Source organism: Triticum aestivum, chromosome 7A (genome assembly GCF_018294505.1).
Source record: "Triticum aestivum cultivar Chinese Spring chromosome 7A, IWGSC CS RefSeq v2.1, whole genome shotgun sequence".
Taxonomy (NCBI): domain Eukaryota; kingdom Viridiplantae; phylum Streptophyta; class Magnoliopsida; order Poales; family Poaceae; genus Triticum; species Triticum aestivum.
The window spans coordinates 303975691-303981690 of record NC_057812.1 but is presented as its reverse complement, the minus strand read 5'-3'; positions in this window follow the sequence as shown (position 1 = coordinate 303981690).

Sequence of the window (6000 nt, the reverse complement as noted above, 5' to 3'; positions counted from 1 at the left end):
ACCCCAAACTTGGGGGCTACATCATATGATGTTATTCTTTTCAAAGGAGAAGTACATGTAAGTCCCGAGTCGATGCTAGCATACGACCCGACACTTGGTGGCTACAGTGTTTAGTTGTTTAAACAGGTCATAAGGTCCAAATTGAAGACCCGGGGCATCACATACTGATGAGCCGGCCCTTGGGGGCTACACTTGCTAAAGTTTTATAAGTATAACACAAATACAAGTCACAGGTTGCTGCATGCAAGATAACCCGGCACTTGGGGGCTCTACAGTCAAGATATTATTTTTATGCAAAGCACCAAGTCATCATGAACTGATAAACTCAGAGCTTGGGGGCCACATGTAATATTGAGATAAAAAACAGAAGAACACCTTCAAACTCTCAGTTTTGAGCAAGGTGGGTCTCATTTTCTTGGTCGAAGCTTGCAAAGTTTATCTCCTCTAAGTTCATCACAGAAAGCACTAGAAGCTAGCTCAAACATTAGACGAATTTTTATTCCCAATATTTTTTAAGCCGAATCACAAAAACCGGCTCAACGTCAGATGGGTTATTATTCCCAACATTTTCCCGCGAGGACTAACATCAGCAACTTGATTGTGAAGCCGGATTGTTGATATGACAATAGACCCGGACTTTTTATGAGCCGGTTCATTGACTAAACTGGTTATCTAAGCGAGTCGGTCCCTTAATGTACTAATTATTTTCTATTTTCAGGAGCTTACCGTGAATGCACACCAAGCTTGTATTCAAGGTAACCTGGGGGCTAATGGCAGGGGAATTACCCGCCGCTAGACCCGGCTTTGAGGTTAAGTCATTTCTGGGGTTAAGTCATTTCTGGAGTTAAGTCATCTCTGGAGTTAAGTTGACCGGCTACAATCATGACCTGTCTATAATCTTGAACCGGTCACATCTTGACCCGACCTATTACAAGACAAGTTTTCCGACTCTGAAGATAAGCCGGCTCACGGAGCTAAACCGGCTCACGGAGATGAGCCCGCTCATGGAGATGAGAAGGCTCATGGATAAGCAGGCTCATCAATAAGCATGCTTATGGAGATGAGCAGGCTCATAGATAAGCAGTCTCATGGATAAGCAAGCTCACGGATGACTCGGCTCACAGAGTTAAGCGGCCGACCTCACGGAGCTAAGCGGCCTCATGGAGATAAGCATGCTCTGGATATAAGTCAGCTCACGGATATGAGCCGGCTCTGGAGACGAGGCCCAGCTTGAGGATGAGTCCCAACTAGGAGAGATAAGTCCTGGTTTCCAAGAGTCCAAATACAAGACAGAGAACCCCGACTTCAATGACACAGAGGACTTAGAGGATTTAGAGTAGGACTCTGACTACGAGTATAACCCGGAATATCTTGTAAGCCCATGGACTCAACTATTATATAAAGGGAGTCCCTGGGTCATCAGAAGGATAAGGTTTTTAGACAGACAAGTCTTGAGACAAATGTTTTGGTAGGTCTCGAGATAGATGTTTTGATAGCTCTCAAGACAGACGAAGTGAAATAGTGCCCTTGTAATCGAGACCATGATGATCAATAGAAATCGAGCATGGTGTAGGCTTGTACCTCCACCGTGAGGGGTCGAACCTGGGTAAAACTCGTGTCTTCTCGTTTCCGATCAACCTCATCCAAGCTACGACCTAGTTGCGATGGCCTCACGACTAAGTCCTTTTTTGAGGACATCTGTCGTGACAAAACAACGACAGTGTGCGCTGCTCTAAGTCATTCCACACATTTCGTTTTGCAAAGCTTTTTGCCAATAAACACCCACGATTTGCCCCTCTTCTAGGCGACGCATGGCCAAACTAGCCAGGCGGGAAGCATGCGCAGTTGTGCGTGGTAACCTGCGTGGTTGCATGGGAACAGGCTCACCAACAATACATTTGGCGCCTCTTCGAGCCCACGCGTGGTCAAACAAAATGCGTGTGGGGTGCTCTAGCATGCACTGGAGTCCTCCGCTAGGAACGCGGTGACAAGACGTGATGATTATAGGCCGGCCGACCCCCATTTATTACAACATCCATTTCACCCTTGTGTCACTTTAACCTTTCGATCGCGCCCCAGTGTTGCAAGAAGCACACCCACCACGACAAATTCTTAGAGGGTATCATGCGCGGCTCCAATGAACGACGAGCGGCAGTTCACCATCAATGTCGTAGTGGACACCCACAGAAGGTTCACGGAGCTCTCGGTGGTGTACATCAATAACCTGATCTGGGTGGAGAAGTCCATCCACACCTTGGGGTTGTGGCTTGCTGCGAAGAAGTACAAGGTGGTTGGGTTCGACCTCGAGTACACCTGCGCTCATGCCGAGTCTCGTCACAAGGTCGCCATCGTTTAGATATGTGTGCGCAATCACGTCCTCGTCTACCACTACTGCCTGGCCACAAGGCCTTGCGAGCATTTCACCATGTTTGTCAATAGACCCCACTACATGTTCGTTATGGTGGACATCACCAACGATGTAAAGGTGCTCAAGAATTAGGGCATCGCCTGCCAGAATCTTGTTGACATCCAGGGCCAATACAAGATCTCGGGCAGCAAGACGCACGAGAAGGACTCACCGGTTCACCTCGCCGAGGCCATTATCTACCCCTACTAGAGAGACATGAAGGATTCCTACAACAAGGAAAAGCGTGTCTGGCACTCGGCCTAGATGGAGAAACTTGACAAAGCTCACGTCATGTACGTGGCCAAGGAGGTATACACGAGCTACAAGATGTACATGCGGATCATTGACATGAGGAAGTGCCTCCTTCCCAGCCGAAAGCAGAGCAATGGCAAGCATCGTCACAACAAGAAGTAGATGATTAGATGATCGTTTCTCCTAGTTTAGTATGCATGTAACTGTTTACTTTGGTGTGTGCAAATGTTATGTGTGTAGTCACTTATGTGATTGTATGTTTAATTTGGTTATGCAATCATGTTCTTATGAGTATATATGTTGTTCTTCCGTAGACAGAGCATAGACGTTGTACGTACAGAGCAAATCACATCACACATGGATTAAAATGGGGAAGCCGTCGGTGATGATTTCATCAATCACTTACAATTGTATACCAACAAGCGTTTACCCACAACACACAAGGCTTGTTAGCAGGAACCGTTTGCATTGTTATCTGTCTTCCCATACATTTCTGCTTACTGGCCTGTTTGTCGCGTATCACACACATCGTGTTAAATTAACCCGTTTCTGTTGCTTTGCCCATCACAAACAGTTCATCTGAGTGAGTTGTATGCCGTCTATCGCACACACCTTAATCTGGCTGACCATTTTTGTTGTCTTGGCTCATCGCAAACAATTCATCTGAGTGAACTGTATGTCGTCTATCGCACACACCATGATCTGGCTCACTATTCCTATTGTGTCGTCTAATCACAAACAGTTCATCCAAGTGAACTATATGCCTTGTATCGCATGCACCTTCATCTGGCTGATTGTTTCTGTTGTTATGCTTATCGCAAACAGTTCGTATGGATCAACTGTTTGCCACATATCACACACACAACTCTAATCGGAATTGTGTTTGATGTCTCTGTCGTCGCAAACAATTCATATCATTTCTGACGGTTTTATTACACCATCGTTTACGATTTATGCATCACATACAATTTCGTCGAAGGGTCTCTGATTGTAGTTTTGCGTTAGCAGCATCCTGCAGTAGTGAAAACCGATGACGAGGATTTCTATATACTGAGCATAGTGATGATTCAGGAGGATACCGATGCATCCAGGTTTTGTGAAGTATCGCGAAGTAAAGGGAACATCACATGATAACCTAAGGTTCACTCGAATATCATTCGTGAGGATTTCGGTATGGTGAGTCCGGACGTCCACGGTCCGGTTGCCGGTTATTGAACGAACGATTTCGTTCATGTCTATGAGTTATCGAACCTACAGGATCACAAGCTGAAGGCAATCATGATATGTTGACCGTTAGTAGTACGGGAGTCATGAATATATATTTGTGGAATTATTTCATGAATATTCGGAATAGTTCCGAGAGGATCCGGAAGCGTTTCAGGGTCACCAGAGGGTTTCAATGAATATCGGGTAATACCGGGTATTACCTATATATTATATATAGGTGGAAAGTGTTTCCGGAGATGTTAAAAAAAATATGAAGTGGTCTAGAGGTATTTATAACACTTTATATTTAATTTAAATATCAACGGGCCTTAAAAGGCCAAGAGGTGCAAAGAGTTATGGGCCACATAGGCCCATAAGGAAGTGGTGCCCCCCTTTCCTTATGGGGGGTGGACTAGGGGAGGAGCCAAAATCCTCCCCCATGGCCGGTGCCCCAAGGGGGGGCTTGGTGGCTGCCCTCTCCTCCTCCTCCAACCTATATATATACTAGGGTGTTTTTTGCTCTATGGAAGATACAAGTTTTAGAGCCCCCTCTAGTTCTTCTAGTTCTAGTTGGTCCTAGTTGACTAACTAGAACTAGTCTAATCCTCTTGTCCTCACAATTAGAAGCCTAGTGTGATTCTAATCTCCTCCCTCTAATTCTTCGGCGATGATTAGCTCTGGACGAGGAAGCGTTGTCGGATCATGAAGGTTGCATGATTGCAACCAAGTAGAGAGGTCGTGCTTTCAGTCTTCGGTTCGAGGGATTGTTCGTGGGTGGTACGAGGGATCGTACATCGACGGTTCAAGGGATTCCAAGTATGATCTACACCAACAAGTTCTTCTTTTACCACAACCTGGTGACGGTAACGATCATGATCCCAACCCGTTATGCATCTTCATATTGATTTGGGTGATCGCAGGCATGATTTTTTTTGTTTTCTACTACGCTTCTCAACAAACAGGGCACGTGGAAGTTTCCAGGGCGGAAATCTAGGCATTGTGCCCCACTTTCCCAACTAGGCGCGGCGTAACCGCTTCCACGCGCGCACATGAATATTCAAACCGCGAGATTTCCACTACGAATCGACCCGCTTGATCGCTTATGATTCCTTTCCTAAGGAACACTCATCGGTCCGACCGACCGCCCTTCGAGGGTTACCGTGCACTCGAACACGTAATCAAGCCGACTGAAGTCATCTTAAGGATTGCAATGTGATGAGCTCGACGCCCCTCTACGGGTTAACTTGGCCCTTCTTCTAGGCTCCAAGGTGCGTGTCTCATAAACTTGGACTTGGAGATAGCCTACGCGGGCGTTCCCCCGGGATAATGAGTGGCATCTCTCCAGAGAATCAGCCCACACGCCTGCATTGTCACTCGAGTTTCATGACATGTCCGCATTTAGACCTCTAGTCTATCTCTCTCGAGAGACATACGAATGCCACCAAGTTTTTCCCAGCGGTCAATATTACCTGATCGGTCAGGAAACTCTTAGTCCAAAATCCACCGCGATTTTAGTCAGGTCACGATATGTTATAACTTGATGACGGATTCCAAGTGCCCCTGAAGCACTCGACCCGAAGCAAGAGTTCATCCAATTCGTCCTACGAAACCTCAACCGATTCGGGGGCTAATGATGGGGTCACCTACTAAGGGTAGGGTCATAGACCTGACATCTAGGGCCCACCTAGGACCCCACACCATCATTGGGAGGTCTCCGGACCATAGGCGCATTCAGATGAGCCTTCCAAGGTATCCACTCGGATACTGTCCAGCCACTCGGATGTCTTCCCACCAGTTAGCCTCACCAGCACCACCCGGACAAACGAGGCGGATAGACGACGTGGGAGCTGCAATGGTCGGGAGGCTTAACGTTGGACTTCAAGTGTAGTTATAACGACAGTTACTAGTAACGCCTATAGTCACTTCCCCTCTTATCTCCCCTTGTAATGTAGCATTAATGAGGGCGGGCGCACTCTATATAAGCCCCCTCCAACGCCGTGACAAGGGTTGGCAACTTACCGTAGTCTTATATCCCAAGAGAAAACAGAAGCCCCGGGCACAAGATGTAGGACTATTACCTCTCTGAGAGGGGCCTGAACTCGCTAAATTCGAGTGTTACACATGTGTCGTAGGTA